This window comes from Coturnix japonica, chromosome 4 (genome assembly GCF_054131305.1).
Source record: "Coturnix japonica strain WE chromosome 4, WE-NBRP24, whole genome shotgun sequence".
Classification (NCBI taxonomy): domain Eukaryota; kingdom Metazoa; phylum Chordata; class Aves; order Galliformes; family Phasianidae; genus Coturnix; species Coturnix japonica.
Genome location: NC_140666.1, coordinates 53975973 through 53997606, shown reverse-complemented (window position 1 = coordinate 53997606; position 21634 = coordinate 53975973). Strand labels below are relative to the sequence as shown.

The following is a 21634-nucleotide window of genomic DNA, read 5'->3' as shown; positions in this document are numbered from 1 at the left end:
CATAGACTGTTAGAGAGTAAATGACAAATGCAAATGATCTAGGAGAAGGTAGATCTACCTGCTATAAGAGAAGCTGAGGTTCAAGACCATCTAAAGTACCTGAAGGTGTACAAGTCCATGGGACCCAATGAGATCCATCCACGCATTCTGAGGAAACTGGCATATTAAGTTGTCAAGCTGCTGTCCGCCATATTTGGAAGCTCATGGCAGTCTGGTGAAATTCCTACTGATTGGAAAAGGGGAAACACAATCCCCATTTTCAAGAAAGGAGAAAGATAAGATCCAGATAATTACAGTCCAGTCAGTCACACCTCTGTGCCTGGCAAGATCATGGAGCAGATCCTCGTGATGGCCTGACTAAGGCACACGGAAAATAAAGATGAGGTGATTGATGGTAACCAACATGTCTTCATCAAGGGTAAGTCATGCCTGACAAACCTGGTGTTCTTTTATGATGGAGCTACAGCATTGGTAGATAAAGAAAGAGCAACTAACGTCATCTACCAAAACGTCATTTTTTTACTTGTGAGGGTGGTGAGGCACTGGAACAGGTTGCCCAGTGAGGTTGTGAATGCCCTCTCCCTGGAAGCATTCAAGGCCAGGCTAGATGGGGCTTTGAGCACCCTGGTCTAGAGAGAAGTGTCCCTGCCTATAGCAGGGACATTGGAACTAGATGATCTTAATGGTCTCTTCCAATTAAGACCATTCTATGATTCTACAATTTTCTGTCTGTCATCTCAAAACGTAGTCCACTTCTGGTCTCCTGAAATCTATAGAAGTGATCCTGGTTTTTGCCATGCTCTCTACTCTCAGAATCCTGACCTCTACCACTTATGGAGCTGCAGCCACAATTACCTGCAGTATGACATGTGATGATAACCTGATCATTTTGATGTGGCAACAGAGTGGTGATAGAGTGACATTTCCCAGATGTACAAGGAACACCATCATTACATTACATCAAGTTTTTTCCAGAACCTGTCTCCATGACTTGTTTTCACCTGGAACAGTGTGTGATTCATTGCTGCTCTCAAAGTAGTTAGGTGACAATGATTACTATAACATGTATGAAATCTTATGTTACAAGATCTGGATCTTACAGCACATCAGCATGGCTGCTCCAACACACCTGCTACTACACACTGGCTTTGGTTTTGAACTTGAGTTTGGTACTGATGTCAGATGGAGCATGATGAATATTTAAAGTGACAGAATATTTAAAGAGTGACCCTACATGAGCATTGAAAGCCTAGAACAATAGCAGAGTTCAGACATACATAAATATTTTTCAGGTAGTAGCACCTTGAAGAGTAATTACTCAGTACAGTGCTAAAATCTCTTTCATTATTCCAACTGGAATAAATACATACGTACTAATGTTAAGTTGGAGCCTTCTCTGGTGAAGGCTTTAACTTACACTTCCAGAGCTGCAGAGTTTAGCTAAACACTCTGCACTCTCTCAGCTCAGTTTCTGCAATTCTGAAATACTTTCCTCTGTGAAATGACAGTTGCCTTGGAAAGTACCACACATAGTAAAATCAGACAGTTCTGTATAGCGGATCAATGAGAGTAGTTAAAATGCTTCATATCTTTTTCTGCAGTTAGTGGCTGTAAGTAAAACAGTATGCAATTAATGATCTGTTAGCATTTGTTTGAGATCTAACAATTGAGCTGTATTTTTGACTAGGGAATTATTACAAAACTTCAGTTTGAAAACAATTTCCTTCCAGCTAACATTACAAAATGAGCAGGATGTGAACTTGAACGTCACTGTGTTCACCTTTCATCTGAGTTTTTTAACCGCACTATGGAAGTGTGTGAAAAGGGTTGGCTACAGATCACACTTACACTCATAATCTTTGTTGCTATAATATTTTAACAGTAAGTCTTGAACTTAAAGTGATGGAATTGGAGAGGAAGGAAAAAATGACTTCCGGAGAACACTTGTGCAGCCTTATGCAAATTTTTAGACTTCATGCCCAACATTTCAAGGTAAGGCTGAATTTATTACAAAGCTTTGAATCATGATGTATCAAACTTCACATTCAAGATGAAAAAGCTGATGTATTCTTTGTTACCGTGGCATAAATACTCCTGCGGTGATGGATGAGAAGATACTGCCCAATGAACTGTAGTTCATTAGACTGTAGTTTAAACTGGTGCTTTGGAAACTTGTTTATGAAGTTAGTAATAAAAAACTATGTCATCTCTTAAATTCAATATGATGCATTTTGAAAGGAATGTTAGTTTTTCCATACCAACCAGTGCACATCCTTCTCTTTTCTTAACACAATTAGAAAGGAACTGCCAAACATTATTGCAGTCATTCAACAAAATAAATCTAAAATGAAAAGCATTTATCTGTTAAAGAATGAATAAAACCAGATATTTTTCTCTATTCATTTTTTGAGTATGTGATCACAGAATCAAAGAATATCAGGGATTAGAAGGGACCTTGAAAGATCATCCAATTCAATCCCCCTGCCAGAGCAGGAACACCTACATCAGGTCACACAGGAACATGTCACGGTGGGTTTTGAATGCCTCCAGAGAAGGAGAACCCACAACTTCTCTGGGCAGCCTGTTCCAGTGTTCTGTCACCCTCACCATAAAGAAGTTTTTTCTCATGTTTATGTGGATCCTCCTGTGTTCCAGCTTGCACCCATTGCCCCTTGTCCTCTCTGAGAAGAGCCTGGCTCCATCTTCCTGACACTCGCCCTTTGCAGATTCGTAAGCATTAATGAGGTCACCCCCCAGCTTCCTCTTCTCCAAACTAAAGAGACCCAGATCCCTCAGCCTCTCTGCATAAGGAAGATACACCATTTCCTTAATTGTTTTTGTGTCTATATTCTCTTTTGTATGATTGAGTGGCTGGAACAAGAAACCTAGGCTGAAGAAGGCATAGGAACAGTCTAGCTTCCCTGAAGCTGCTTACCTCAAACTATTATGAATAGTAGTAATATAGCCTAGAAAATTACTAACTGTAATCTGTTGTATGAAGCATCAGACATGCTGTATGGACTGGCAGATAATATCTGAAGGATTAGCAGGGATTGTTCTGAAGCCTTAAAGAACTAAAGTGTCATCAAATAAGCTGTGAAATTATAAGACATAATGACATTTTTATTGCAGAAGGAAAGGTATCTCTACTAAGCCTTGTATAAAAACATTTAGATCATCTCATTTCTTGGCAAATTCAGTCACATTGGCTTGTTCTACTAGCTGCAGTGAGCATGAAGTAAGGAAGTGCTGGACATCTTTACGAATATGCCAACTCCCTTAACTATGACATGGGCACAAAACAATGCAGATAGCAGGTACTCAGTTATGCTCAGGAAGCTATCAGATCATACTGTTATTATTTCTAGTTTACTGCAAGTGCTGTAACTATTGCATTGCAGATGGAACATTGTGCTGCATAGTAGGAGAAAACAAGCAGACTGGAGACAGAAGAGCAGTAATGCAAGCAACAGGTGCCTCGTGTCTTTCAGGCTGTGAATATGTCTCCCAGCGACACTTATCTACAAAAGGTAGAGTTCCAGTATTTCACTTCTGCAATTTTGCTGTTCCCTAACCTCAAGCAGACGTGCCAGCATCACTCACTTACAAGTGAATCATGTGTTGTGGGGACATCCAAACGCCATTACCATGTCACTTTACTTGGAGAGAGGAATTTTGTAATGAGTTCCAGAAATACAATAAAGCCCTACCACATTATTTTGCAATCTCTTTGTGTTGCAGTGTCATCCCAGCCATCTCACTTCTGCACTACTGGCACGCAAACACAACACTGCCATTTTGAAACATCAGTGGTGATCCCTCCTTAAGAACAACAGGGCAGCTTCCTGCCCAGGAACCACAATGGGCATTTTAACATTTCTTCTAAGTGAGTACTATTGCTCTGAGAAGATAACGTTTTCCACCTAAGAGCCTGGCACAGCTCATTAGTGAGTTCAGAATAATCATCCATGAGGTTGCATTAGATCCTCTCTTTAAGCATAAAGTCCCGCAAACACAGAAGTCAGAAATAGCAGACAGTGGACATATGCAGAGTTTCTGACAGCACTTGCAGTCTTACTAGATTACATCTTTGAGCGTGCAGTGCAGCGCTTACACCAGGTTGTAAAACTCCAACACCAGACAGCAAATATCCTGTATTCCTAACTCTTCAAGAGTATTTAGAATAACTGTCCACTTAAGAAAAGCAGGGCTTTTTGCACACTGCTGCTGAAGAAATGAATACAGATGGCAGTGACTCAGTGCACTCTGCATGCTGCCCACTGCTGAGCTGCAGCTATTCCAAGTCCATGGAACATCTTGCACAACTAGCAGATAATTACTCTTCTCTTAAGCATCTAAGAGGCCCAAATTGCAAATCTGAGACCAGAACCTGGACATTCCTGTGTCTGTTGGAATGGAAACATGATCTGAAGCCCCCTCCAAAGTTTTGAAAAGGCTTTGTGAAAAGAAAATATAGGCTTGTGTATTTTCTGTTTAGAGTGTATGTGATGTTAACATTCTGAAGGCAAGATAACCCCTGGATGTTTGAAATTTTACTCTTGAATCTGTATGTGGATACTCCACATCTGATCTGCACATCCACAGTGTGTTTCTAACTGCTGGTGAGGTTGCTGGATATTTGTAAGAGCAGCAAGCAAGACTGTGTAAGTACCTTGCTCGAGGAGTACCCATATGAATACATGGACCCATTAGGAATTTCTCCCTAATGGTAGTCCTTTAAGAAAGAAAATGTAAGAATCACCCAGGACAAAATCAGCACATGAATTAGTTTTATTGGATTTCTATGATGTGATATATTGGTAATGTCATCAAAAAGATAATCATATGCCTGCAGTGTTAACCTGGAATTCAGAGGTTTTCAGTATAGCTCTTGGCTTTGCTGCAGAGTTTTGAGATCTGGGATTGTCATGTTAGGAACTGCAAAGATGCAAAAAATGAGATTGTCACTGTCTAAGGCAATTCCAGAGTAAATTAACTACCTTTAAAATTTTGAGTTTATTTTCTTGCGCCTGACTTTCCCACTATAAAATGACCTAATTGCAAAGGTAGAAGCCACCTGTCTCCCAGGAGTTAAATTTGAGTTAGCATAGCTCTTTTCCAGAAGTTCAGAAAAAGAAACACTCTGATGAATAAACTTAGTTTAAGAGCCATAAGAAATTAGTGAACAATGTTTTTCTTTTAGTAAAACACGTGTATACTCAAAGAAAAAAAAGAAAAAAAGGGAAGACAGAATTGCTGTGGGTTATGTAATTCAATAAGTCACTAGCACAGTTCTTAGACATAAGAGTACAGCCCTCAAACAATGCAAGTTAATCTGGGTTTTGTGTGATTGTCAAGTAGATTTTAAAACCTGGGTTTAGAAGACCTTTGAAAAACGTTATCTTGATTCTTCCCATTGTGTTTGAACATGTGCAATTAAACAGTATTCTCTTTAACACTGCTTCAAAACAGGACTTCAAAACATTTTATAACAGATTCAGAACCCATAATGTAGGAATGCAAGAACTTTTTTTCTTCCATTCTAAAACATATTTACCATATCATCCTCTAGGAAGGATTCCAGCACTACACCCTTATTGTTTCATAAACAAGCTAAAACAGCAAATATTTATGTTGTATTTTGGCTTTGTCCCACACCTTAGGGCCACTAAATTTAGCTACAGCTAATAGCCTGCTTTTTTGTTGCAAACTGCTCTGTTTTCACAGTAATGCTAGTGACAGACACTAGTTGGAAGCAGACTATCCTGCCAGAAATCAGTGCATCTAACACTGATGATGACTTATCTCTTCTGCAGTACGTGACCTGCTACACTACTGGGGATTACCGGGGTCTTATTCACCCCACTGAAGTCACTGGAGTGGTTTCCCTGACATACCTTTCACTTTTGAAACTGAAGATTCTTTCCCTATCTCACATGCCTTAAACAATATTGCTTAAGCTAAAAACACTTATTAGGACTTGATTTATGTATGTGACATAGTGCAGGTTTCATGAACTTGAGCATCAAAGGCTTTTATGACTACCCTGTAACTTTTACACACATGCAATTCAGCATTCTTGAATTCAAATCTTCTGTTCTGCCTCAGAAGGTATAAGATAAGCAAACATAACAGAGATCTGATCATTACATGACCATTCACTGAAATCTTTTACTTCAAAAAGCCTGAGATCAAGCTCTGCAGTGGTAGACATAAGAAAGGAGGGGATGTTTTAGAAAGCTACTGATGGAGGGAAATTATTAGTAACGCTGGAAGTAAATAAACAGAACCCACTTGAATGCTTCTTTATGGAAACATGGATTGCAAAGAAAAGAATCTTCTGTTACTACTCAAATGCCACTACATAAACATCTTTAAGTGTTGTTTTCAGTTAATATCAACCTAATTTAAGACATCTAGAGGGAGAGAGCAACCAGAAAACGCACGCATTAGTGTAAACAGTCCTCTACTAGTTCCTCCATGAGGATACCTGCCTAGTGCCAGATACTGGAGGGATTTTAAATCACATGTACTTGCTATTGACTTGGTCTTGTGTCTCTCATCATCTCTGGCAAAACTGCCTAGTGCTGTGTTGCGTGGTTCTGTTGTTTGCTGCCTTTGGCTTTTCCTGAAAGCTGAAAAATCTGTGATTTTCAGAGTGCACCCGCAGTTTGTTCTCTAAGCCAGGTTTATTTAATTTTCAGAAAAGAAAGAATGCAAAAATACACCCTCCATGACATCATACACAACAACATTGTTTTCACACACATTTTGATAGGCATTTATTTTTTAATACAACACAACAGTACACTAGCAAGACTTTTTAGTAGCATCAGAAGTACTATCAATGAAATGAATGTGTAAAATGTGGAATAATACTTCAATTATAATTCTTCTCCTGTAGGTTTTGAACTGCATGTTCAGAAGCCTTTCAATGTATTTTAGGGTTCTGGACTAAACTGTGTTTTTGAGGATTGCTTTGAACAGGAGTAGAATATTCTGATGCCCATGTGATGTTCATAACTGGTGACAAAGAAGTGCTCATAATCTGTTTTATGAGAAATAGCATCGTTTATGATACCAGGTTGAAAGTAATAAACACTGGCAAGTTACTGCATGCATAGATAAAACATTCAGGAAATAGCAAGCTGTTGGCTGACTCATCGAGAGTTCTCTTTTCTACACAGCCACTCCATTGTATTGTAAAGCCTGTTCTGGAGTTTGTACTTGCCCTGTTTTTCTGTGTCAGTTTCGGGCACATCTACCTGGTTCTGGAAGTTGTCCCATTATCCACGTGGGTCATAACTGGTAAGAAGCTTATGTTTTACAAGAAATACATGTCACAAAGCAAACTGAAATGTCAAATGTATAATAGACAGTGATGATCTTATGCCAGGACTCTCAACAGCATCCTCTTCTACCACTTGCTCCTGTGTTGATCCCTGTATTTCACATAATGGCTTTATTTGCTGTCCACTCGTTGAAAACAGCAGGCAGAATGAAAAATAACGTCCTTACTTCTTGTAGGTGATCCCATGCTGTCAAGCCTCCTAAGGACTGCAGCGCGCCAATATCTCAGTCGTTGTAGGTACTGATAGATCCAGCAGATAAGAGCTCAGATTTACTTATGTGACTGCAGTATCCAATGGGAAGAGAATGTTTAACTTTTTGTGGTCTAGCCATTAATTCACTTGAAAGCTAAAATAAAAAATATTCATCTATTCACATCAATGGCAGAAGAAACTTCTTGCATTTGTGACACAAAAGGTTAGAATGGACATCTATTTCTAGTTTTATCCAGGATTTGGAATTTTCAGTCCAGAATTTTTTGCCTTTAATAATACTTGGCCATACTAGGACTAGTGGAATTTTTCTTTCCAAATGTTTTCTGTGGCATCATTCTACCTTTTTTGTTCAGGACCAGTTACCCTTTTAATCACTGAACTGTTGTAAAGCCTGTAACTACAGCTAAACTTTGTATGGTCTTTACCTTCAATTATTTCTTGCCTTGGAAGATCTCTCAGTAGCCCACATTATGGTTTCATTCTCTCTTTCACATCTGCTCCCATCGCCTCAGAAGTCACCCCTTTGACAGGGAAGTGTTCCTCAGATGCAGCTCACTGGCTACTGGTGTACTGTGGAGAGCTATGACAGATTCATCCATCTGTCCATCTCATCTCCCTCCAGAAATCAAGTTTTCCCCCTTGAATCTTTCAGACAGGTGGTAAGGCAGCAATACTATGCATGAAACCTCTGCTCCCAGAAACCTCAAGTTTTATCCATCACTGTTTCTTTGCTCAAATAATAGCAATTTTCAGAGCATGTGATGTAGTGACTGCAGGCACTTACGCAGCAGATTTGCAAGCATCCCTTTCCAGGAATCCCTCACTCTACCCATGGGTCATGAGCCTACAGTTCCACCTTGAGGCCAAGGCTGACACAGAAACTTTTGTCAGTGACATTAAGAGTTTACCTTTAATGGTGAGAAATAAATCACCACTTCCTCCAAAATCTGTGTGTCTAGCTCTGCTCTTCTTATTGAGTTCATTCCACCTGACCATTCTTTGTGTGTAAGATTGTTTTGCTCTCACCCTGGAAGCTACAGCTGTGTTGTGACCGAAGTTCTGCCCTAGCAATATCTCTAGTTGTTATCATATTAGTGTTGCTAGATACAATCACATATCCCCAAAAAAGTTACTAATGGGAGACTTAACTGATGCTTAACATGTAAATTAGCTTCTGAAACTGGGAATTTTCTCTTTCCCAACTGGCTTCATGCCAAACAGCACAGGTCTCAAATCTGTGGCACTCAAACCACTTCTGTGATAGAAAAGTGTTCTGCCTTTGTTTCCAGACTTTTATTCTTCTACATCAGTCATTTCTCCTATGCTTTATAAAGTAATCTTTGTTGTTGGACACAGATTCCCTCTGGGAGCCCCTATCACTTGGGGCCTCTACCTCCCACTCCCTGACTACAGACACCTCAGTAGGTCCTGAGCCACAGCTTCTCCAAGCAAAAGCTGGCTTAACCCTCCCCCAGTATTACATACTTATTCTTGAGTTCAGTGTCTGTTCTTTGTTTGTTTGTTTGTTTCTCTCCTAACATGCCTGATATACTTTACTGGGCTGTGCTTTCCCAAACTCTAAGATCTACCTTTCTAAACTGGGCTTCTTGTTGCCGTTTTCAAGTCTAAGTACCAAGGCATGTTTACATGAGAGGTCTGACACATTCATCTTCCTTTTATTTTTTCAATATTTGATGACTCTTTACATTTCAAAAGCTATCTTTAAAAAGGCCTAATAGCCTTCTTGAGACTGTTCAATTACACAGATTTTTAAAACAACTTTCTATCATAAAAATAACTGCTAAACAAACCCTGCCCACCAACGAGTCAATAAAACATTCTCAGCAGGCTTTTAACTCTAATACATAGGTGCTGACAGCTCTGACACCCCCTCAACCAGCATGAGAGCAATTTTATTCCAGCTCTGCCAAATGAAATGTAAGATTTTGTCCAGATGAGCTCTCTCAGCCAAATAGCATCGTTGGGGCTACCCCACCTGCTGGTACTTCTGCTCTACTGCATCTTTATTATCCTGGGGTTACAGAACAGAATCTGCTCCAGAATTCATACGTGTTTCCCTGTGTTATTTTGTTGTTGGCATAAATTAGAAAAAATTTTTAATACTGATGCTTATATTCGAATGGTGCTGGCTTATTTCTTTAGAGATCAGGGAAAAGGCTCAAATGCATAATCAAATGTGTATAGTCTAAAGCATGAAGAACTAAGAAACAAGCTCAGTGTAATAAATGGCTAGCATATCAAGTGACTGTCATTAATGTATAGCACTTACATAAATCTTTTGAATACGGGATTGTTTTCTGAGTTAATGTAGCAAAGAAGGATTGCACTAAGATGTTTCTTAAAATGACCTTTGTGGAAAATACTGATAAAGAAAATCAGAAGATGTTGGGGTAGAAAACACAAGAGCTGACATAAATAATTTGTACATTCACAGAAATCTCTGACCAAAACAAACAAACAATAACAAAAACACCAACAGCATTTTGCTTGTCTTTTGGTTTCTAAACTTAAAATGCATACAATTTACAAGATAAATTTAAAATAGAAGATTCTACTTCTAATGAACATATACTGCATTCAGTCAAGAAAGGTTTCTCTTATGAGAACACTTTCACAGCAAATTATCCAAATTATTATTATGCAGTAGTGCAGAGGCCCCAGCAGCTTATGAAAGTTAATTGTTGCAGTGGTATGTACAACATGACTACAGATTTATGTTCTAGGATAAAAAGAACCAGAAACACAAGGGTTTTAGTGCTTTACTTCAATTCTTTTTAATTACATTTGACTCTACGCTTGTGTTACTGTGATGAGAAGGTCAAAAGCAGTTGATATAAAGCTCTCTGAGTAAATACACCCTAGATGTACTGTCAAGCACAACCGCTACTGGGAGATGGAGCACAGTAAGAGCAACCACCTATGTAAATCTGTGCGCATTTTGCTGCAGAAGCCACAAGATGTCAGTGCAGGCTCACCATGTGAAGCTGCCTGCAGCACAAGCCTGACCATCAGTGACTCCCTGCTCAACTGTTTCCCTGTAGCAGTTTGACTACACAGCACATCCCCATCAGCAGCTGTAAGAGATTATGCTTTTTATTTTGCAGCGTGGAGTTACGCATGTGTCTGCAGCATGGAATCCATTACACAGGGGAAAAAAAAACATGCCCTTTTGGTGTGGAGTGGGCAAAGCAGAAGGATCCAGTCACAGGAAAAATATCACCTCTGATGACATTTCAGGTAACAAAAGTGGCTGTCTGTGAACAGCAGAGTCCTATCTCTTTCCTAAAACACTGCTGTTTGTAAAATCATAGAATCAAATGATCACAGACTGGCTTGAGTTAGAAGAGATCTTAAAACCCATCCAGACACAACCCCCTGCAATGGACTGGTTGCCACCCACCAGATCAGGCTGCCCAGGATCTGATCCAACCTGTCCTTGAAGACCTCCAGGGATGGGTCAACCACAGCTTTTCTGGGTTCTTATTTAAGAGCAAATTGATTATGTCACATATCAAGGGAATGATACCAGGTTGAACATTTGGATCACTTTTGTAGAGAGGGCCAATGACCTGAGATTCCTCAATTTCAAGTTGTTTTACTAGATGTTCCTTAATTTTTCAGAAAGCTAGCTGAAATGTATTGCTTTAAATCAAAGCATAAAAATGCAGTGCTTGCTCCTGCAGCACTACCAAACTGACTGCTACAGAAGCATGCAGGGATTGTGCAGCTATGGGGTAGTTTGGGTGAGGAGCATTTGGCTCCCAAATAAATTCCTCCAGTAATAGCTGGACATTTACTTCTCAGGCTCAGTTCCTGTTTCTGCAATATCTTTTGAATAAAAAGTCACACCTGAAATTACTTCCATTCTTTCACCTGTTCAAACCTGTGCTTTCTGCACAAACCTGGATGAGCATATCAGGCAACTTATGGTCCTAAAGACACTCTGCAAGTGTGGTATGGTTCCATAGTGTGGAGTGCATAGTGTCATCTGGGACAACACCATCCCAGAGGATGAATTTGCATTTCTAGACAGCAGCTTGTTCAGATTCTTCACTTGCAGGAACATGTGTACTGGCTGGAAGCAAGGCATTGCCGGCAGGGCTGAGTGGCATTTTCATGTGGATCAAGTTCCAGACTCAAAGACACACCCTGTGAACAACTGAATAGGGAAGAATCTTTCCAGAATTTCAGTATCTCCTAAACAGCTATTAACTTGAGTATGTTACTTTACACAAGGTATGTAGTTCACAGTCCAAACCAGAGTGTGATTTTACACACTGCTATGTTCCATCTGCCTCTGTTCTCATCTGGCTTCATTATTCCAAAGTACTTGTCAACTAGAAAGAAATTCTGACATCTTCATCAAGGAGGTCAAATTTTAACCTAATTTCCATGAAACCTAGCATCGTTTGTAAATGTGTTAACTAAGCACCAAAAGAAGATTTATCACTTCTGAATTCAAGACATTTAGTGCCATGCAACACCACCGAAATGCTACCGCCTCTGCCACAGAGGTGGCACATAACTGCCACCCATAGCACACAGCATTCACTGTGCTCTAGGACCCTGCTTAGAAGAGTTGGAGTCTCGGATGGCTGAATGGAGAGAAAAAATGTGATCTATAAGGTTAAACACAGGGAGAAGAATATGAAATAACACTGTAAGTATGGAAATGTATTTGCTTTTTGTAACAGGTGCTAGATAGCTGAACTCCTCCTGAAAGAGTTATTTGGTATTGTAATAGAATTATGCAAGGATAGAGGGGATTTGGAACAAGCAGTTACCGTGTCTATTAGGTAACTTCAGAAAGAAGAGCAAATAGAGCTAAGGAATTTCTATTTGTCAGAGGGAAGACTTAAAACTGAGGAGGTCTCCTTAGACCACCACACAAGGCAGAACATCACACAGTCAGTCCTATCTGTTCTGCTTTGTACTTTCCCCTTCATAGTGCTCTCCATGTTCATGTGATATTTTAAATAGTAAAATAACACCTAAGTGCTACAGATCATTTCCTACTGTCCATTTAGATATTTAATGCAGTACAAAAGACAAAAAGTTCTCTCTCCAAGCAGTTTTTGTATACTTTGGGGATGTGACTTGCTTACCCAGTCAATATTCAGTATGGATATGAAAGTTTTCAAGTTTCAGATTTCACAGTTTCTCTGCGAGCTTCCCAGCAGCTTGATGTATCACTCAAGTTAATTGTGCTTAGTATCATACAATGAAAAAGTGTCTGCTTTGCAGGGACACCAGGACACAATGTGAAAAATGTCTGCAAGGCACAGCAACACTGAGCAAAGGCGAGTGGGCAGCTCAGACAGAGGCGGGTTGCAATTGCTCTGCATTCCTTCCATACCCCCCGCCTCTGATTCTTCACTTCATAATTGCATAACAAAAATTCATGGATGCTTTTTCTCATGTTATTCTTTTTCAACCTCAATGCTTTCATTACTCTAAAGGTTATATTCAAGGGCTGCTCTGAAAGAATTGCCTCCTGTTTTATGATGCTGTCCCACAGTATCAGAGGTGGATGTTGATGGTATGGCAGTAGGGGTTGAACTGTCCTGCAAATACTGTTCCATTTTGTTGCTGTGTGGCAGATGGCAGCAGATGGGCAGTCTGACAAAACAGCGTCTGACGTAGAAGTGGTATGGAGCAAAGGTGAGTCATTGAATTCCTCCATGTGGAAACAATGGCATCCCTTGACATTCATTGATGCTTGCTGAACATTGAAAGAGACCAACTAGTGGATTTAAGCACAGTGAGGCAGTGCATAGACCTGGAATTTACATGAAGGGCATTTAAAGAAGTTTCTAAACTTCACTGCACAGACAAGGACCTTTCCCCCTTGGTAAACTACTCCTCAGTCTCAGTAGAATATCCACTAAGCGCAGTTTCTCCCTCCTCTCTTAGTCTTCCTATTTTCTTGCAGTTTGTAAATTCTAGTAATGCTGGGTAGCAAGGTTGTCAGCCTTTATTACAGTTTACACTTGGTGCTCCAATACAAAGCATTGTCTGAAAAAATAGTACTTCGTGTTAGCAAGTATGAACAGAACGATGTCTAGACATTTGTAACCACTTAAACATATATGTAAACAATGATAAAGTGTTTGTGTGAATGCTTTTTCACCCATATCCAACCCTAGCACGAAACCATTTAATATTAGGAGGTTTTTGCTTCATAGGGAATATTCAGTTTCAATTGCTATGAAGGAATATATGTATATTTTATATATATATATATATATATATTTCACTTTATACATAAAAAAGTAGCTTATGAGTACTAGTCTGAAATTTGTCAGAGATCTGCATGTGGTGCTCAGGGACATGACTTAGCAGTGGGTTGTTAGAGTTAGGATAGTATGGCTAGGTTGTGGTTGGACTTGATCTTCAAGGTCTTTTCCAACCTGAGTGATTCTATGATTCTGTGATTCTATGTGATTTGGGTATTTTTAAAACAAGAAGGAAATAGATGAAGAATCCATGTTGTAACTTACCTTCTTTTAGATGGAAGTAATTAAAGAAAAATCATTATCATGATGGAAATAGGAGGCAGGTGCAATAGTCACATGACCTGCAATGACCATTACAGACAAGTGACCTGAGCATAAAAGCATTCTGTTTGATGGGTGTGAGGAAGGGCAGGTGGGGTTTATTTTTTGTGGTGCTTTTTTTGTGTGTATAAAAGAGTATGTAAGCATACCAGGAGGTTTTTTGGTCTGAAAACCTTGAGAACAAGGAGAAAGGGTCTAGAAGAAGAAGGCTGGCTGGGTGTGATAGCAGCTTTTTTTGTGCAGGATGCTTTCTCTAGTTCTGCCCTTAGCAATATTTATTAGCTCCAAGCAATGAAAATGCATGTATGCTTTTATGATGGTCTGGACTATCAAATGCATGAGTTAACAGGACATATGATCAACACTAAGCTATGATGCATGACTAATGCTGGTTCAGTCTGTTAAGTAAGACCTGCCCCTCTAACAGTTTGCTTACAGGGTTAAAGGTGGTGCTGCTTGTGGGCAGGTTTCTACTCAGGCAAAGGTTAGTGCCTGTGACACATCGGTTCTTTCAGCTGTGTGGAATACCATAGCTGCTGGTGTATGTAACACCACAAACAGCAGGTTCCACTCCTCTGTTTTCTGAAGAGCTTCACAAAAAGTTATGTGTGAGGAATTATGGTCTAGAAGAGACTGCCTTGTATAGGCTGTACATTTTGCATGTTTAGTGATCTGAGTTAATCATTAGTCATCGTTTCTTAATTTCTACTGTAGGCTGTGCTTATCAGCTGTGTCTGCAAAACACAATGCTACACAAATATTGCTGTTGACACTTGAGTACAATGACAGAAGACAGTCTTGTTAAAGAGTGGGTAATCCTTTGCAGGGTAAACCCAGTTGTTCTGAATTCCCTCATTTGTTGCTGTTAATGATGCCTCCTGGCAATTTCTATAATGTAAAGCAAATAATTTGACTGGGAAATTCAGATCCTGTCATTTGAGATTCAGCATTCTGTCTCAGAAGGTCGAAGAAGCCATTTCCACATTTGGAAACGCTGATCTGAAGTTGTCCACAAACAGCTGTTTGCAAATGATATTGAGGACTTTTTTTTTCTGCTTCACAATGAAAAATATCTCTGGTGAGCTTGTGTATACTTTGCTTTTCAAAACACTGCCACTAGAATACAGCATGCCTGTACGACTGTGCTATGTGCACAGTCTTTACTGTGACTGCATACTGTGAAAGTGGAAACTTTTGCTTTGTTTTTTGTGGGGCCTTTTTTGTCTTTTACTGTTGGAGATGTTGTTCTATGCTTAGCAGTCTGTCAGTTAATGATTTGAGAACAGGTTATTAAACAACTGGACTTCAACTTCCAATTATTTATTAACCTAAAATAATTTGCATTAATCATGTAAGAAGCCAAAAATAACCATAGTCTCTAAGGTTTCAAAGATCACAGTATTCCCTGCCTGTCCAGACAGAAAAATACAAACCTTTTTTACCCTTTTTTTTTTAACCATTTCATAAGTATCTTGTGATGTTTTTAGACTTCTAGTGCACATGAAATACAGTTACTGAGAAAGGTGAGCAACAATACTCACTCTGCTTGTGAGATTTTATTATCCTATGAAATGAACAGTAATATTCATTTCTGTAATTTACAGTAAACTAATCACTGCTTTGTGGTCCTAAAAACATTTTTTTCCTATGTAATTTTTACTTCCAGCCTACACCAATCAGCTTCCACTAAGTGCCTATCAGTTAATTACATGCGACCTTAATGAGATCAGATCTAGATCAGTGGTACAAGTAGTTCAAGTATGAGAATGAAAATTAGACACAAACCTGAGCCACGTTCCCCAACTGTAAAAATAACTTCACCTGGTTTAACTGGAAGTGAGCTTTATCATCCATTATTACAGGTTTTTTATTATCATTATTATTTGAGAGGCTTGCATGAATCTAACTAGTAAGTACATAGTGTTTTCAAAGCCTTACTAGTAAGTGTAAAGGTATCTGTAATAACTTACCTGAATTTAAAATTAAATGATCACCACCCCACACAACCCAACAACAGCAGCAGCTGAACACCTTATATGTTGGTTGTTAGCATGAACACCAAAGGGTTTAACCTCTCATTATACTTTAGAATACTTGGATACTTTCTGATACCAAATAGCTTCATGGTGTCAGTGTCTAGCAGGGTGGCCCAGCTGTCAGATATGGGTGGATTTGATTTTATCTTGGTTTAGGAATTTGAAGGTAGGCTCTGCTTTTTCTCTACTTTAATCCACATCTGTCAGGAGCGTGTTCAGGTGTTTGAAAGTACAGCAGGACAAATCAATTTAAATAAGTTGAAGTTGTATGGATTTGTGTTTAACTGTTGCAAGAGTGGTGGAGCTTAATGTGAAGCTCCAAGTTCACCACAGTGTGGAGCTTCTATGCTGCAGTGAATTGAGCAAAAATCCTTCATGCTTATTTCTTCTTGTGTTTTGAGAGACTTCTTATACCAGCCAATAAAATCACTATGTATTTTTCAGGTGTATGACTAGAAGCTCTGCACTGTGGACTGTAATCCCAAACATCAGATACGTCATACTGAATGTACATCTGCCTAACTCTTGAGCACACCAGAGGATGATGACAGGGGTGGAAAGCAAATATTAATGGGTCTGCCAGCCCCTGGCATGAGATGATATAAACCGGAGGCAACTTGATAGTAATCGTAGTGCCTTAAGACTGGCATGAATGCAAATTCAGGTCCAGTATTTTTCATACTCTTCTCTCTTTGGCCCAATAATGCTCAGTCTTAAGCTTGATCCTGTGAATAAATGGCTAAAACTGGATGGAGAAACAGCAGAAGCTTGGAAAGTTTGTTCTAGCTTGATTTTTTTACAGCTTAAACATCTGCTTATATGATTGGCTGCTTAGCAATTAGGCTAAGTAATGGTGCTTTTCTGCCCAGTGAATAACATTCACAAGAATATTGAGTGGGTAAGCAAGGAACTGAGTTTAGAGCTGTTTGTGATGAAACAGTCGAGATATGTTGTCACAGTTTTTGTCATAATGTTTTAAATCCATATATTTATACTTAGACATCACCTGTTTGTATGTGTTTCCCTAAACACTAGAGATTTAGGTACATCCAGAGAAGGAACAACCACATTATCCAGTGGAGCAGAAAACAAACATGAGAAGAGTTTAAAGCCTAACAGTGCTTTCAGCACAGGATGTTTCAGGGTGTACTCTGTCAGCAAATAATTACCGAGCAGCAGCAGGTTGCCTCTCGTTATGGGGCTAGTGATTAAAGTGTTAACCGGAGCCTCCCGTAGGTGCAGCCGTGACTCAGGGCGCACTCCCACAGCTGCGGGGAGGAAGGAAAGTGGGAAGGTGAACGCTCCCAACATGCACTGAGGTGTGGGGAGTGTCCTGGCTTTCCAGCACTCCCAGTTTGGTGAGCAAAACAGTAATTAGCAGATCCGTGAGTTCCATGGGGAAGCAGAGGTAGCTGTCAGCTCGTGCCATGCTGTCATGCTTCTTCCAAGGTATGTGGTACTCCTTTGCTTCTGTTCTGCCTGTGCGCACAGGTAAGTGAAACATAAAAGCTGGGGCTGTTCTGTTAGCTGCATAACCTGCAGTGTAGGGGAAAGCAAGGTCCTTTGCAGTCATCCAGAACTTGAGTCAGATTATTTGCAGGTAATTAAGGTGCCAGAGGGAAGAAGAAACGTTCAGTCAGTTGGAATTTCTTGGAAAAAGTTCTAAACTTTCAAGGCGGTTTGTGTGGTTCCCTTGTGATAAAGGAGGCAGACCCCATGCTGCCTGTCGCACCGTCACCAGTAGGATCGTAAAGATTGTGCAGTGACCTTGGCTACTCTGTGGGGAGCGGAGGGTATCTTTCTGGAGCGACCTGAAATAGAAAGGAACTTCATAGCAATAGGTGCGTCATGTTTGAAGTACACTTGTGAAGTGCTGCTGTGCAGTCACTGTTCATGCAAGCGGAGGGAGCCTGTGGGTGCTGAGGGGCCGTGTTCACTGATAAACACCAACTTGCTTTTGGCTTCAGTAATCAAAGCTGGTCTGGAGCTGCATGAGTGGAGGGGCTGAGTTGCTTTGTGTATTTAAGTAGTGCTGTGGGCTGTACTGTAATAGTGAATTTTAAAATGAAATATAAGAGTAACTGGAAGACATTAAGCAAACAAACAAAATCACCCTGTTTTCAGTGGGAAAAAAATGCAAGTGTTCAAACCTTTTTAAAATAAGTAATTTCTTGTGATTAGATCTTTGCTTTGATGGTGAGGACGTGTAATTAAAAAAAAAACAACCCTCAAAAATATAAAGACTCAGAACTAAAGTATATGACTAGATAAGGACTGATCAGCAGTATTCTGCTGATCCTGCATTTTGTATGTATATGAGCAGATTGTAACTCTTTTAGAAATGGTTAGCGGTTCAAGAATGGGCTAAATACCAAACTACTGTGTTTAGAAAATTACTTAAGTATTTCCATTGCTATCATTCTTACAGTGCAAAGCTCCCTGTGCTGTACAAAATGTTATATGCATGTTTTGCTGACAGCCAAGTAGATATGATTCTGTGATAAATAGACAGCTGGACTTTGTGGGTTTTTATAAGAGAAAATGAGAACACACACAATCCCGACTTCCTCTATTTTTTGACTTGTTTTGGAAAGCACGGGTTCAAAACACACAGAAATCCTTAGGGGTTTTAATGTTTTCAGTTCTTCCAAACACTGGTAAGAGCTCTGCATAGCACACTGCTTGCTCTGCAGTCCCCATCATAATCTATGAATGTGTCAAGAAGCATATCCAGGCTGTTGCACACAGCCTCTTCCATAGGCTATTAAATGTGAACTAAAATGCTGCTTTGCTGCTCAGCTGAGCTTGTGGGTCAGGTGCCCTCTCCTGCAGCCGCGTCCTTTTATCCTCCTATAAAAGTCTATGAGGACTTTTGCTCTTACTTTGCTTTGTCTTTCCTCCATCCCTGTCCTTGTGCTGTTTCCCTGAAGCCAAAAACTTTAAAACTGTGGTGTATTATGAAATTAAACGAGTCCTCTTATCTCTCCAAACACTTTGACTTTTTCCTGTAAGACATAAATATTATTAAAAAGGAAGATCCTATTTTCTAGTCAGATTTGTCATGTACCGTCATGAGGTTATTGGTCCTCTCATAGTTCAGAGACTGCATAGTAGGTGGTTTTTTTTCCCTCATTTCTCTGGACTTCTCTGATAGTTGTTGTCTTCTTCTGGATTCTGGATTTTCATTTTGCATCTGCTCCGTTTCTTATTTACTCCTATTTTTTCTCCTCTCTGTCTTTTGTTTCCTAACAAATGTATTTTAGCCTTTGGTCAGTCTTCTCCCAGTAATTAAGTTTTTTCTTTATTAGGTGCCAGTCCTTCCAAGGTCCAGCTTTCAAAATCTTGCCTCTCTGAGGGAATTTTGGGGTTCTAGCCTAAGTTAACCTGAGGAAGACATCTGTCTGACAGGAAGTGAGTCAGGAGTTACCATTGGATAGGTGCCATGTATAGCCATAGCTATACATTGTTGAGAAAGGTGGAAAACTAACACACTTTGATCATGTTTTAATGACATTTATTCACTTAAATGTTGCTACTGGCATGCATAAAGAACAAATTACAGAAATACAGCTTGCAGACATGTGCAGATCCCCAAGGGAACTTCTGCTGTAACAAGAGTATGTAATTTTCAAAGTGGATGGCAGCATGTGAGTTTGCTCAGCTGTTGAGCCCATGGGTATGGGCTGCCCCATCCCTCACACTGCTCTGGTGTGAGCAGTGAGAGGCGTGTGGTGTGATACTGGTGAGCAGAGCTGCTTAGATGAGGGTGTCTGGGGGAGGCAATAAGCATCTGCTGTGTTTCTGTGCCAGCTGCAGGTAACAGCTCATTGGGTTGTGTGACAGGAAAAGGGGAGATGTTGGTTGTTTCCTTCACTGAATGAACTTGAGTTTGGTCTCACTGTCAGTGCTTGAAGGGCAACCAGCAGATTTAAGGTATGCTTAAGATTTTTAAGGCAAATACTTCAGTAGAAGCCTGTCACTACCTAGCAGAACATGTGCTTCAGCAATAGCCTCCTTTTTCTGTAAGAAATCACTCCTGTCAATCTGTTGAGGTCACATTTTTTCATTCATATGGGTCACTTTACAGTCAGATTATACTGGGAGGTCTTCAGCACCAAGCAAGAAACAGTGTGAGAGCACACTGGAGTGGCTGCTCTGGCTAACGGTGCCTGAGCTCTCTACTATTCCTCACAAGTTTTTTCATGTCCCATGGAAAGACACTCAAGTGCATGCCCAGGTATTCAGATTCCAGTGTATGTGAACGCCTCTGCATCTTTCAAAACTGTTTTGAAATTAGGTTAAGGTGGGAAGCAGATTCAGTTAGAGGTATTAGTAAATTGCATAAAAGCAGATTTTGAGGTGTGGCTGATGGTTACTGAACTCACCTGAGAGGCCAAGAAACAGCAACATCAGATTGGAGTGCAGAGTGCAGTCCTTATATATAAACTCATCCCTGTACAGAAGTCCCTGAGCCATTTCAATAAGTGGATCAATTTCACCTTCACCTGAATGTCACCCAAGACACAGTACATTTATGGAATCCTTCCTCCTGCTACTCACATAAAAGTTCATTTCAGTAGTGACCTCATTTGATTTTAGAGGTTGTGTAATAACTTATGACAACCCTCTCCTATGTGTTCTGTGGGTGAAAGATAATGTAACAACTTCTCATTTCCCCACATTTTTCACAAGTCATGCATCTAGGACTATGATGACCTTGATGTCTGACTTTAAAGAAAAGAGGCTTGCTGGTGTGGAATCACTTGCACAGCAACTAGTCACTTTTTCTTAGTTAGCTGTGATCTCTGCAAGCCTTAATTTCCTTTCTAACTTGATTTCCTGGAAGCTATTTGCCTTTATTGTAGATAAACTGATTTTCAGATGTTTTTTACGAGGCTGGTTCCATGGGGTCTGACATCAGGCTCAAGACATTCTCCTGGCATAAGTGCTAACAGACAGTGAGTGATACTAGGCAGGTTCCTCTGTCACCTTCTTCAGTGAAAGAGAATTTAAATTAGAAATTAATGCAGTCTGTGGAAATCGTACTTCTTGCATTGTGATTCTTTTTTTTCCCACTCTTTTCTACTTCTTGGGCTGAGATTAAGATTTTTTTTTTCATTGTAGTATTAGTTGTCAATCTTGATTTTTTTTTCTGAGTCTTTTTTGTTACTTTCCTCGTTTTACCTTTTATTCTAATACCTGAGGGTGAAAGAAAGCAGCCAAGGCTCCATAATTATGTTACTGAAGAATGCATTGTTGGAGTATCATGAGTCTGGCTCTTTGCCTGCGCAGTGTGCTGAAATCAGTACAAGGAGATCTGTAAATTGTATTGCTACATCACTTTAATTATAGCCTTGTTCTTGCTTTAATACTTCTTACTTCAGCTGGTTTCTTTGTGTGCTGCAGGATTCTGCCTATGATCAACGCTTCTTCTCTTGTCTGGCCTCACAAACCC

The 21634-nt window shown here is 39.9% G+C and overlaps 1 protein-coding gene across 7 annotated transcripts in view; it reads left to right on the top strand.

Annotated features, from left to right (window-relative positions):
• RASSF6 (Ras association domain family member 6) overlaps window positions 1–21634 on the top strand; it is a 45685-nt gene that overhangs the window by 8906 nt on the left and 15145 nt on the right. For 2 of the 7 annotated variants that reach the window (XM_015861526.3, XM_015861528.3), the window contains exon 1: window positions 17372–17628. The gene's annotated coding sequence lies outside the window, so the exon portion shown is untranslated. Of the gene's footprint in view, window positions 1–10690; window positions 10824–16623; window positions 16844–17371; window positions 17671–19989; window positions 20113–21634 lie in introns of those variants that run through there. The other 5 variants (XM_085546864.1, XM_085546866.1, XM_085546867.1 and 2 more) reach the window with 5 other exon arrangements.